Consider the following 13,841-nt stretch of genomic DNA (forward strand, 5'->3'; position numbering starts at 1 on the left):
TGTAAGAGTTGTAGGGAAAATATTTAATTTTTATAGCGTTTAAAATGTGTACACTGCTAAACCATATAAATGTCTGCGAGGGCAAAGTAGGATACATGCATTTTATTGGTTTTTCAACAGTGACACCATGAATATAACATAATAACAGAAAGAACACAGGGACCACACGTTATTGGATTGTCATTTACACAAACTAACATTAAGGTACATACGTAATAGATATTCTGCTTCTAAAAAAATTCTAGATAAGACACTAAGAATTGATCTACAGTGGTGCCCCGCAAGACGAATGCCTCGCAAGACGAAAAACTCGCTAGATGAAAGGGTTTTCCGTTTTTTGAGTCGTTCCGCAAGACGAATTTCCCTATGGGCTTGCTTCGCAAGACAAAACGTCTTGTGAGTTCTTGCGAGTTTGTTTCCTTTTTCTTAAAGCCGCTAAGCCGTTAATAGCCGTGCTTCGCAAGACGAAAAACCGCAAGACGAAGAGACTCGCAGAACGGATTAATTTCGTCTTGCGAGGCACCACTGTAGTATGTGACCAGCACAGAATCCGAAAGGAAGCCAGTAGGCTATATTCTGGCCTCGTTTGCCTTTCAGAAGACACACATGAGGTTGTATCCAAGGGAATGAAAAGAGGTCAGATTGTGTTGCGCTTTAATTTTGTGAAGGCAACCTCTGTAACGGGTTGTTTGCCTGTGGGCTGTATCCAGCCCTCACATGCGTTTTTTGTAGGTCCCCAAGATCCACACACCCCCATTTGTCCATTTTAACTTCCTGCTTATGGCAAAGAGAACGGTGGCTGCTCACTTTTGGAAACATCTTGAAGGAGTCACAGTAGAAACCTGGTACAAGAATGTTTGTTTCCTACGTATGTCAGATAATTTGACACAAAAGGCTTGTTTGCATAGGGACCAAATAAAATAGGGTGTGTTCTACTCAGGAAGGTTTAATTTTATTCAGTTTACATTGGAACAGAAAAACCAAAAGAACGAACACTATGCAGCCGACTCGCATCTTGCGTGGGTGTTATGTTCCTGGGATAGCACATAAGGCTGATATTGTGTATAGTCAAAACAACCCACTGGAACCACAAGCAATCTTACCTTCCAGAGGTGGTGCACCAAACAGGTCTTACCTCCTAAGAAAGGCAGAAAAGCTTAAAAGCTCTTTCCATGCCAGGAAAACTCTGCACAGGAAGAGCTTTTAAGATCACTGCCTTATGCGCGTTTAATTTGTGTGATTTCAACTGGCCATTTGGCTGTTAAGGGTGTAAAATTGTAATCACCCAAGTAAAACCTATGTAAGTCGACTACGCATTCTTGTGGAACAGGTAATAGAGACAGTTCTTCATTGTATAGGGTGTGTGGGAAAAGAAGGCATAAATGGCACACAGTAAACATAATTATGTGGACAGACCAGGCAAATTTATAAATAATTATTGTTTTAGCCATGGGTAGGCAAACTAAAGCCCAGGGGCCAGATCCAGCCCAACTGCCTTCTCAATCCGGCCCACGGACGGTCCAGGAATCAGTGTGTTTTTACATGAGTAGAATGTGTCCTTTTATTTAAAATGCACCTCTGGGTTATTTGTGGGGCATAGGAATTCGTTCATTCCCCCCCCCCCCTTCAAAATATAGCCCCCCCCCCAAGGTCTGAGGGACAGTGGACCGGTCCCCTGCTGAAAAAGTTTGCTGACCCCTGCTTAGCTTTATGTTCTAAGTGTTAATTTTTGTGGATTTCTTTCATATATTCAATATAGAAAAGTGTGTGTGTGTGTGTGTGTGTGTGTGTGTGTGTGTGTGTGTGTAAAGGCATACACACACACCTCTCAAGGATCCCCTGCTGTGGTACTCTGAGTCCAAAAAGTCTTTTGTAGCCTCCCCTCCAAGATTTATTTTTAAAGATAAAAAATCAGACCCATTTTTACAGAAAAAAGTCATACCCAGAATGATGTATGGTGTTTGGGCCCAAACAAGGTTAGCCACCTACAAGCCAACACATAAAGAGACATTTTTAGTTGTGTATATAAGCTGCTACAGCCAGGTTTTCAGTGAGAATCAACCCACATAATCAGATGTCAACACTTGACAGTGGTTTTTGCAAACCTATGGGTTGACGTAAATCAAAGGCAACTGCGCTTGGAAAAGCTACTGCCCATAATTCATAACCACAGCACTTCCTCCCTTAATCAGTAGTTTCATGATGGTGTTTACAACTGGGAATTTTGGCTCTGACCTGCTCAGAGAGTACTGATTAATAGAAATAAATGTCTGCTGCAGACTTAAAGGGAGGGAATCTGAAGCTGGCAAAAGAAAGCAGATACGCCGAGGGCTGCTAGAAGCAGCAGATTCCTGCCCAGCCTGGAAGCGGCATAATTCAGTGCTATTACATGTATGAGATGGCATGATTAGAAGGGAGCGAGTGCCAGCACTTGACCCCAGGGGTTCCTCTCAAGATAACAGCACACAAGGCAGACACCTGCAGCAAGCCACTGTCACTTCCAGCAGGGTTATGAATGCACAATGGAGCAGTTCCAGCTCTCATCAGAAAAACCAGACGTCAAACACTTAATGAGTTAGCAAGTTCAGGAACAGAGCCAGGCGAAAAACCAGCCGGGTTAAAAGTTCAGGAAGTTTTAGGATATAGAACACAGGTGGAGATTAAAGGGACAGCTCCAGATATTAAAATGCCCCCCACCTTCCGACACAGGAGTAGACTTTTCAGCTGAGTGCTATGGCTATGTTAAATCCCTACGTTCAAAGCAGCTGGAGTAACTACTTGCATTACAGTGGTACCTCGGGTTACAGACACTTCAGGTTACAGACTCCGCTAACCCAGAAATAGTACCTCGGGTTAATAGTACCTTTGCTTCAGGATGAGAACAGAAATCGAGTGGCAGCGGCACATCGGCAGCAGGAGGCCCCATTAGCTAAAGTGGTGCTTCAGAATAAGAACAGTTTCAGGTTAAGAACGGACCTCCAGAACGAATTAAGTTCTTAACTCGAGGTACCACTGTATTACCACTGGCTACTGATGGCAGGACCCCTAAGGATCTGCTCTATGGGGAGCTGGCTTCAGGTACCAAGCCCAGACTCTGTGTTACAAAGATATATGCACCTGTGATATGAAGGCTAGCAACATCAACCCTGCTTGAGAGAATCCCTTGCAGATGGCCGCAAATGCCTGGAGACAGTCAGGTCATGCATCCACAGCAGTGATCAGAGGAGGAAGGAGCACAAGAGAGAAGAAACACCATGGAGCATCTACAGCTGCGCAACCAGATGCCTCCATCTGTCCCAGATGCAACAAAACATGTCCCTCCTGTATGGGTCTCTACAGCCACAGCAAGTGCTGTAACCTTGCAACAGCTTGGCTTCACTCCCCACAGGCGCACTCCTCCGTAGTCTCCAGAAACAGACGGATGCCAACCAACCAACTCTCTCATGTAGGCTTAACCACCAGCGCATTTTGCATTCTCTTGGCTGCCCTCTAAACCTTCCAGCGGTTCCAGAACTCAAGCTCAGGTCTGCTGCCCACATGTCATCAGATACACTTGTGTATTTAGAGTCAACACTGCACCACACGTAGCACCTGCCAGAGCAAGTTCCTGCCCAGTGGGCTTATAACCTATTAGGTGTCCAGTTCTTAAGAGAAGAGCAGCAGGCAGATTTTATCCAAGGTGCATTCACTGCATTGGGTTTTGCAGAATGGAGGAGGAAAAAGACAGCCATCCCCAAGCACCTGGTCCTGTGCTTATGCCCATGTGCCATTAATTATTTTTATTTTAAACCACCACTTTTCACTGACATATTACCGATGCTTTTACCAATGTTATTATTGCTCTATTACGTTTTTATGCTGTATACCACCCTGGTATATTTCTTATGAAAGTGTGGTATATAAATCTTTTATAAAAATTAAGAATAGCTCTCCCGAACAAACCAAAAGCATATCTAGCCCATCATCCTGCTCTTACAGGAAGCCCATAAGCAGGGCCTGAGTACAACAATCCTCTCCCATCATGTGGTTTCCTATAAGTGGTATAACGGGGGATATTGCCTCTTACAGTGGAGGCAGAGCATAGTCATCCTAGCTAGAAACCTTTAGAAAGTAAAGGTAAAGGACCCCTGAAAGTTAAGTCCAGTCGCGAATGACTCTGGGGTTGTGGCGCTCATCTCGCTTTATTGGCCGAGGGAGCCAACGTTTCTCCGCCGACATTTCTCCAGGTCATGTAGCCAGCATGACTAAGCCGCTTCTGGCAAAACCAGAGCAGCACATGGAAACGCCGTTTACCTTCCCATCAGAGTGTTACCTATTTATCTACTTGCACTTTTGACGTGCTTTCGAACTGCTAGGTTGGCAGGAGCTGGGACTGAGCAACGGGAGTTCACCCCGTCACAGGGATTCGAACAGCCAACCTTCCAATCGGCAAGCCACAATTCTCTTTTAAAGCTATCTAAGTTGGTAGTCATCATCCTGTGGGAGGGTATTCCATATTTTAACTATGCATTGTGTGTACATAACTCTGTGTTAGAACGACAGCAGCTAATATCCATTTATAGATCTGCACTACCTGAGTTTTCTAATCATTATTTTAAAAGAAGAAAGAACTGTGGCAATGTTCCTAGAGGCATATATTTATAAAACACGGGACTGGGTGCATCGAAAGCTACACGAGTGTTGAATCAATGCAGGTAGGAATGTAATGAATATTTGGGATGGGAGGCCACCAGGAGCGCAAGAAGGCAGCTCAGAGTTTTCCAAAGAAGAGCAGGATCTAAGTATATTAAAAATAGAGGAATAAATAGCAAGACTTAACCGTGGCTAGTTTGAACAATCTTTTGAAGTCTAGCCCCAGTGAAGGTAATGGCAAGATCTCACAGGTTTCTTTCCAGAACTCTAGCTGTGCAATAAATCATGGGAAAGAGTGCCATTGCCGTGGACAATGTGGTGTCTGGAATCTCTTGTGGAATTCCCACTGATGAGGAATGCCAGTTTACCTTTTAAACAACCAGTTGTAGACATCACTGCCGCAGAGTGCCTAACTTTGATGTAGGCTTCAAAAACCTATACGGGCGTGTAGGAATTTGAAACATTTCCCCAGCCATGTTTATTGAGATGGGGGAAGGTAACTAGCCTAAAACTGGAGGAGGATTTTCCTTCCAATTCCAATTCAGCCTACCAGACAGTTTCAGTGGTCAGTTGATGCACCCTGTAAAATACAGGCTGAGAACACCGTCAACTCCCCCAGCTAAAAGTAAAATTCAACTTATGTTTGTCAAGAAAGGACCTTCCTCATCACCTTTCCACTAAAGCAGAGAGCTACATCTGTTAAATCTTCCATCAGTTTCCAGAGCATGCTGAAGAATTTATCAATCTGAGACCTCCAGTAGAGAGCAGCTGAAAGGAAACCCGAATTACAGAGGCAGACGGAAACATTTACTTGAAAAAATAAATTATAACAGAACATCAAATACAGCTTCCAATATCAGTTGTCAGATAACAGTACAAGAGGACAACACACCAATGAACCATATAAAATGCACAGCTGAAAATCAGCCAAATAAATCAAATAGGAGGGAAACATTTACTGAACGCGTTGAAAAAGGTGAAGCTTTTAAATAACATTAACATTTTGCTACGCAACTGGTGGAGAAATGCCCAGCAGAGAGCATTGTGGATAAAGGCCTTCCTCTGTAAAGCACTGCAGGAAGAAAAGGAAATCGTTTACATCTCCCTGCCCTGAAATGCAAGTCAGACAACCACACACGTACATTTCCTAAGTGAAACCTTAAAAAGTTAAAACCCTGAACGTGTTCCAGTATTACTATATTTATTTACATTTATTTATTTGTTTGTTTGTTATTAAAAATGCATTTAGAAATTTGAAGTTTCCCACAGAAAGATATAGTAGTAGATTATTAGGTTTATATTCAGCCAGCCTTTCTTACATCACGGAACCCAATGCAGCATGCATATACACACACACACACATATATATATATACACATATACATATACATATATATATATATATATATATATATATATATATATATATATATATTATAGGCACACCCACACACCAGCTGAAAGTGGTAGCTTTTATGTGGTTTATAGGGGGGTCACTCATCCAGGCCCTGACCAGACTCAAGAGCTCCATAGCTTCGGCGAAGTGGTAGTCTTTTGTGCCTTCAGACCATATACTCTGGGACAAAATTCTTGGCTTAGTGCTGCATAGTTGATGCATATATTCTGCATAGTTGATTCTGGAATCAAACCTGTGGCTACTGCCATTGACCCAAGGAGGGCAGTGCAGTGTTACACTAGAAATAATGGAGACATCTAGGATGTTCTTGGGAATCAGTTTGTCTGTGCCACTGTGCTTAACCTTGAACCAATCCATGGTACACAGGCATTCTGCCTAAGGATGGGGCCTGTAAGAGTCAACCTTGGTAACCTTGGTAACTTCTTGCCCACACCGTCCAGCCTGCAACAGACCATTTCTAATGGCTTAAAAGTGGGTATAAATCTAGCATAGTTTTGTACTTTTGCACTCGCTCCATTCCAGACTGGGAGTGGAGGCCAGGCAAGCATGAACAGGCCCAGGGGATGTGTATCAGGAGAGGGCCTTTATTCTTCACAATGTGCCTGTGGCAGTCTGGCAGTCACGAGAGAGTCAATAAAACTCATGAAAGGGCCTTTTATGCCACAGCAAGTGTACAAGGAAGAGGGAGAGGGGAACGCCAAATGACCCAGTTTGAGAAGGAGCTATTACCAACAGGCTTAACTCTTCTTATCCCAGATTATGCTCTTTGAAACCCACAACTTCAGCAGTTACAGGAGAATGTTTCTTTACTGGAAAAGTTTGTGCTTTTTGTTATCAAACCACAGCTAGCTGTGCTTTTCAATACACAGGAGAGCTGAAAACTGGTGCTTCAAATTAGAACCCCAAAGCCATGTATATATACTTTACGGTCAACAAGATGAAGTGCGGTCAAAATACCTTGCCTACTCTCCAATGCAGAAGAACAGCTTCGCATTCTTCAAAATATATTATTCCACTATGGAATAAACAGCTGCCTCAAACATGCAAAACACAAATGAGAGGCAGGCTTCCTTAAACAGCAATACATATATTATTGCTGATGGTGACTGGACAGTAATTCTGAGAAATGCAAATCTAATCCATACAAATGTGAGTTTTAAGGATACCTTATGTCTCTTTTTCACATTTTACACATTTGATGCAAATGACTGATCCTGGGTTTGTGCACATCCTCTTTTGTTGTTGTTTAGTCGTTTCCAACTCTACATGATCCCATGGACCAGAGCACACCAGGCACTCCTGTCTTCCCGGAGTTTCGTTAAATTCATGTTGGTAGCTTCGAGAACACTGTCCAACCATCTCGTCCTCTGTCGTCCCCTTCTCCTTGTGCCCTCAGTCTTTCCCAACATCAGGGTCTTTTCCAGGGAGTCTTCTCTTCTCATGTGGTGGCCAAAGTATTGGAGCCTCAGCTTCAGGATCTGGCCCTCCAATGAGCACGCAGGGCTGATTTCCTTCAGAATGGATAGGTTTGATCTTCTTGCAGTCCATGAGTCTCCTCCAGCACCGTAATTCAAAAGCATCAATTCTTCGGTGATCAGCAACATCTTGCACATCCTCTACCACTGGGCTATGGGCCACTTCCTCCTCAACCTCCTCATAAAACAGCAACTTTGGCCCCGCTCATATATCTAATAATGATATGCTGTTTACTGGAAAACTAGTCATTAGGCTACAGATGGAAGTCTCAAGGATGGCCAATCCATCCATCATAACAATTATAATGGAGGACAACATTCACATGGAAACATTGTAACAATGAAATGATTATAGGGGATCTGCATAATCAGATCACAGTCATTTCCATCACTGGATAATAATAATAATAATAATAATAATAATAATAATAATAATAATAATAATAATAATAATAATAATAATTTATTATTTATACCCCGGCCATCTGGCTGAGTTTCCCCAGCCACTCTGGGCGGCTCCCAATCAAGTGTTAAAAATAGTACAGCGTTAAATATTAAAAACTTCCCTGAACAGGGCTGCCTTCAGATGTCTTTTAAAGATAGGATAGCTGCTTATTTCCTTCACATCTGAAGATATGGCCATCAGACTGGCACTCCCAACTCACACATTCATACTAAAATATATTCACAGTGCTAAAAAAGAACAGAAAAAAGTCAAATCTAATACAGTGATACCTTGGTTGCCAAACGTAATCCGTTCCAGGGGTCCATTTGGCTCCCGGAACCATTCGAAAACCAAGGCACAGCTTCCGATTGGCTGCAGGAGCTTCCTGCATTCAATCGGAAGCCGCGTCAGCCATTTGGCTTCCAAAAAACGTCCACAAACTGGAACACTTACTTCTGGGTTTGCGGCATTCAGGAGCCGATTTGTTCAGGCGCCAAGCCATTCGACAACCAAGGTACCACTGTACAACCTTGGAAAAAGTTTCATTTTAGCCAAGACTTGCTGGTAGGCCACTTTTAGTCAACAGTTGCCTCACAGGATTTATTAGAAGTGTGATTTTACTCTGCACATCAATATTCCCCCCCAAATAGGGAAAAGTATTTGGCTTAGTGAAATTTGTAAAATAACCAGACAATAGCTAAGTGAATATACAGTACATCTGGTAATAGTAAGAATTAGGCAGCACAAGAGGCAAAAAGGTAAGAGGAAGTGAGAGCTGAGAGAAAAGTTGATTTCTATGGAGAAATGTGAATGAATTACCGTATTTTTCGCTCTATAGGACGCACTTTTCCCCCTCCAAAAGTGAAGGGGAAATGTGTGTGCATCTATGGAGCGAATGCAGGCTTTCGCTGAAGCCTGGAGAGCGAGAGTGTGCATCGACCCCTCTCGCTCTCCAGGCTTCAGGCAGCTATCCGCAAGCCTTTGGAGCGCTCCGAAGGCTTGCGGATAGCAGCCTGAAGCCTGATGCCCGGGGAGCGCAGCGCCAACTGCCACTGCGCTCCCCGGGCTTCAGGCAGCTATCCACAATCCTTCTGAGCGCGGCGGGAGTTCCCACTGGGCTCCGAAGGCTTGCGGAAAGCAGCCTGTTCTCCGCAAGCCTTCTGAGCGCGGCGGGAGTTCCTGCTGGGCTCCAAAGGCTTGAGGATAGCTGCCTGTTCTGGGGGCTGGGGAAGCTCGGGCTTCCCCCGTCCCCAGCCCCGCAAGCCCCGGCGAGGTTGCGCACAATCTCGCCGCCGCTCCTGGACCTGTTTTGGGGGCTGGGGTCAGGGGAAGCTCAGGCTTTTTTATTATTATTCCCCCCCCCCTAAAAACTAGGTGCGCCCTATGGTCTGGTGCGCCCTATTTAGCAAAAAAATACGGTAAATATACACCAGGATTATCCACACAACTCTTGACCGCCCAAAGCAAAATATGAGCTTTGGTACTATTACTGCCCCATTAACCCAGATTTCCTTCAACTATGTCACGGGAAGAGTCCCCACCCCATGGTTGTGTCTTCCCCCAACTAAAAGCCACTTTGGGGAAAGGTGCCTTTTTTTTTACATTGATTGCATTGCTCACCATCTTATAGCAACTTTGACCCATTAACAAAGCCTTCAGACTATACGTGATCACAGAACTGGAAAGGCATTCAAGATGGCCTGGAAGTGTAGGATGATCTTTCCCACCCCATCCAAGTTTGCTTAGGGGAGGCCACTCTTGCCAACTGATTGACAATAGGGGGAAGATAAAAGCTTGGCAGCTAAGAGCAAAGCAGAACGAGGCACATGGCACAACTAGAAAAGCCCTGCCTTAGCAGCTCCCATTGTGAACACAAATGTCTGTGATGGCTATTATGAGCAAGCAGCAATCTGGAAAACTCGTAATGGGGAGAATTCTGCTCCCACCCAAGCATGTGCCAGAGGAACTCCTTCTAAGATAAACTGTAGCACGGGCAAATGGTGTTTGGTTTTTTACACCGGGAATACCCAGTTTCCAGCACACCATAAATTGTATTTTGCTGGTATTATGGGTTTGCAAGGTAATATTGCACCAGATATTGGAATGAATTTTTAGCAGCATAGCAACAAGAGTAGCATCAGCAACAGCACAATCTGTCACCTATGAGGCATCTGAATGAGGTGGAAAAGGGAAAAGATCACATGGGTGAAAAACAGATTCAGGAGGGGGGATACATTATGGGAGACAAATCTTTGTGTGGATTAGCTAAAATATGTAGAATTTTGGAACTGAAGATAATGCCAGTATGCCTGTGCTCAATTTGAAATGCCTTGTAATCAGAACAGAATGGTTATTTTATTTTATAGTGATAGCACTATTCAGTAATAATATAAATGGGAAAAAGAATTGAAAGCAGTAAACTTCTGTGCACCAACCCTAGCTTGATTAGGGCACTAGCAACCTTATTTTTATTTATTATATTTATATCTATCCTGCCCAACGTCCTAAAGGAGCACATACAGAAATATAGATACAGATAGATAGTATTTGTATAATATATATATATATATAGTTCTAACTGAAAAGGCATTTCCATGCTCAAGAAAATGGCCTGAGAATGCAAGCAACTGCACAGACGTTGAGACTCAAGTCAAGGCAACGTGAACCAGTTGGCACAGAATTAATGAACGGATTTCATGGCTAAAAGTAAGCCCAGGCAAGTGCCAAAAACAAGCATGAGAGAAAGATGGAACTCTGAAGCATGTAAGATTCCTCCATAGAAACACAGTTAAGAGGGGAAATTCCTCCTTAAGAGCTCTCTAACCAGCCTTCCAGGCAGTCAACCTTTTTTCCCTGAGTTCTCTCTCCCCTTTAAGTTGAGAAGGCCAGCTATAAATTAGTAGCTCCTAAAATAGAAGTCCCCAAAGAGCAAAGACAAAGGCAATTAATGATGATGACCAAAATCTGCTTAATTTGGCATAACTGCTTGCACTCTTGGGAAAAGCCAACTGAATCTGGCAAAGGTGTAAAGAACACTTTATAACATGCCAAAGAGGAACATTATACTGAACCTATGTACCTGCTAGTCAATATTTACTTCATTTACTGCAGAACTCTACAGCACTAAATTTCCAGCAGAAAATGTAGTTTTAGATTCCCTTTCTACGTGAACAAATTGTTCAAAAGGGCTGCTGTGAATAAACACAACTCAGCCAGAATTTTATTCCTACCTCTCTCAATTATGGGTGAAACAGGGGCTACTTGCTTGGGTGTGTGTTTTTTTTAATGTTTTCATCATTAATTATTACATAGTTTATTACAGACAAGTAAGTATAAGATAGTTAACCTGCACTTATGTTAGATCTGCAGCAGAATCCACACAAAAATGGGATGGGATCCTGTATTCCCCCATCTTCCTGGGGAGAGAAAAGAAGTCTGGTTATCCTGCAGGACCTTTAGCATCAATAAGACATAAGACAACTCCCTGGTTTTTTTTTTGTTTTAGTTTTTTTAAAACAAATGATATTCAGAGGCATGGATAAGACCCACTGATAGTGTTATCTTCATTTGGCTGATCATTTGTACCCAGCTCCACAATGATATTGTTTGAAACAGAAGTCCTATGTTAGGTCACTTCAATGCATATGTGATTTTAATAATATAGCTGGTATGAAATTTTGTAGTATCGTGGAACACATTGTTATACGCCACCCCAATCTCTGACGGATGTGAGATTCCAGGGGTTCAGATATATACAGCCTGAGCCTAGACAGAGGAGCTCCCAGGATTATACCTCCAACAGATATTTTGCTTCTTCCATAGGAGCAGTAATCTTGGGCTCAAAATAGAAATTAGCCATGCTCTCTGTCTCCTACAGCCTGTCATAGTCAGCCCACCTTGTATACTGCCCCCCACCCGCAGCAGCCTGCCTTGTGCTGTACCCCCCCCCCTTCCTGCCTGTCACCACTAACAGACTGGAACAATTTCTCTCTAGCTTACTTCATCCAAACTGAAATCCTACACCCTTTAAACCCTTTTTGTCTCTACCCACTAACACACAGCCACAGGAGGTTCTCCACTGACTATGCTGTTTGGTGTAGCCTTGCCTTCTTAATGGCTTTCCTGATGGGATAGCTTTCTTGATTATAGCTATTACCAGGCTGGTCTATCTTGCAGTGGCGTAGCGTGGGGGGTGCAGGGGGGGCCGGGCGCACCGAGCGCAACATCTGGGGGGGGGGCGCTCGCACTCGCAGCTCTCTGCTCCTACTAAAATCCACGGGTTAGGGGGCGCAAATTACTTGCCTTGCCCCGGGTGCTGACAACCCACACTACGCCACTGCTATCTTGCTAAAATAAACTTAATCCAGGGGTTCAGTGTTTGGCACAGTTTAACTGCCCAAACCTCGGTTAAAATCTAACTTTAAATAGACCCAGGAATTTAGGGTGTCTCACATCCCACAAACTCATAACAATAGAATTCTGCAAGAAATTACTAATACTAATCTTGACTTGACCACTTTTCCACATACACAACTGCCTACTCCCAGCCACACTCAGAAGCAAATGGTGGATAAAGTTGAGTTGCAGCAGAGGAAATAGGAATAAGCAAAGCAGGTGTCATAACGGATTTCTCTGGGGCTGAAACTGAGGAAATGGGCTGGGAGGGGGAGAAGCTCTGAATTACCCTTGCAGGAGAAAATCAGCCTAAAGTGAGTGCCAAAATAGTAAGGAAACTCACAGGAAGGAGCTCCCTGGGAGACCCTAGTAGAGAACAGCTGGTCCAAGAAAGGCCACATGTGCTCTCCTCCTCCCTCCCCTCTCTCCAACATGCACTCCCTCTATACTGGTAGAATTCAGTTCCTGACCAGGTATTTGTGAATGTGTGACAGGGAGTGCGTATACACACATGGAGAGGATAGAAAATGTCCATGTACATTTAAAAACAGGAGAATGTACTGAAACTTTCACATTTTACTCCCTTAAGAGAGGCCACTTGGAAGAATAAATTGAGTGGGTCTTCTGAAATGGGGTCTCCCAAGTGAAAAATTCAGGGAAGCTACTTCCTGCCCACAAGCAAATCTAATCTTATGGGGAAAAACTACACAAACGTAACTTTTCAAAAGCTGATTTAAAAATCAAGTCAACAGCACGTAAGTAATGGGCAGGAAAGCAAACGACCATAATTTGCTCTGTTTTGCATACAGGATGGGCACTATATCGTCATGATCAATCAGGAACAGAATAAATTGTAATAAATGTTAGTTAGAAGACGTCTGTAAGTGACCCTTTCCCTCTACAAAATTTCACAGTCCAAATCATGTTATTCAAATTGAAGTAATTCATTTTGCCAGCTAGAACAAACAGAAAGCTAATGGACAAGTAAACTCAACAAGGTGACTCAAACAGCTAGAAGAAAGCTCATTTCAACAACTCCATCACTTCAAAGGATAGCCATCTTAGCTAGTATAAAGGGGTAAAACTCCTGCTTTTTAAAAAAGAACCTATGAAAAGGATAAAGCCTGTATGCCTTTCGATTAAACTAATTCTATAGTCTCTTTGCTCAGTGTCTAAAAACCAATGAAGGCCTGGAAGATTAAATTAACATCTTCTTAGTTTGCGGAGGAGGGGTTGAAGAGGGCTCCAAGCCACAAATAGTGTACCAGGGACCAAGAAATCCTGTTAGCATCCCTGTTCGCCCCCATCCAGGTGGAGCCAGCAGAAGGTACAGGACTGTAAAAATATATAAGGAAGACCACTACACCTGCAGAAGCAAATGCTATTGAACTGGAGCAGACAACATTTTGCTTGTACTCAAAAAATTAATAACCAGATGAAATACCTGGGTGAAACGTGCAAATAATAAAAAAAAAAG

General features: G+C 43.3%; 1 protein-coding gene across 2 annotated transcripts in view; it reads right to left on the reverse strand.

Annotated features, from left to right (window-relative positions):
* The window catches only part of PTPRA (protein tyrosine phosphatase receptor type A), a 143,781-nt gene that overhangs the window by 64,108 nt on the left and 65,832 nt on the right, over positions 1-13,841 (reverse strand). The gene's annotated exons all lie outside the window — the stretch shown is intronic.

The sequence above is a fragment of the Podarcis muralis genome, chromosome 9 (genome assembly GCF_964188315.1).
Source record: "Podarcis muralis chromosome 9, rPodMur119.hap1.1, whole genome shotgun sequence".
Classification (NCBI taxonomy): domain Eukaryota; kingdom Metazoa; phylum Chordata; class Lepidosauria; order Squamata; family Lacertidae; genus Podarcis; species Podarcis muralis.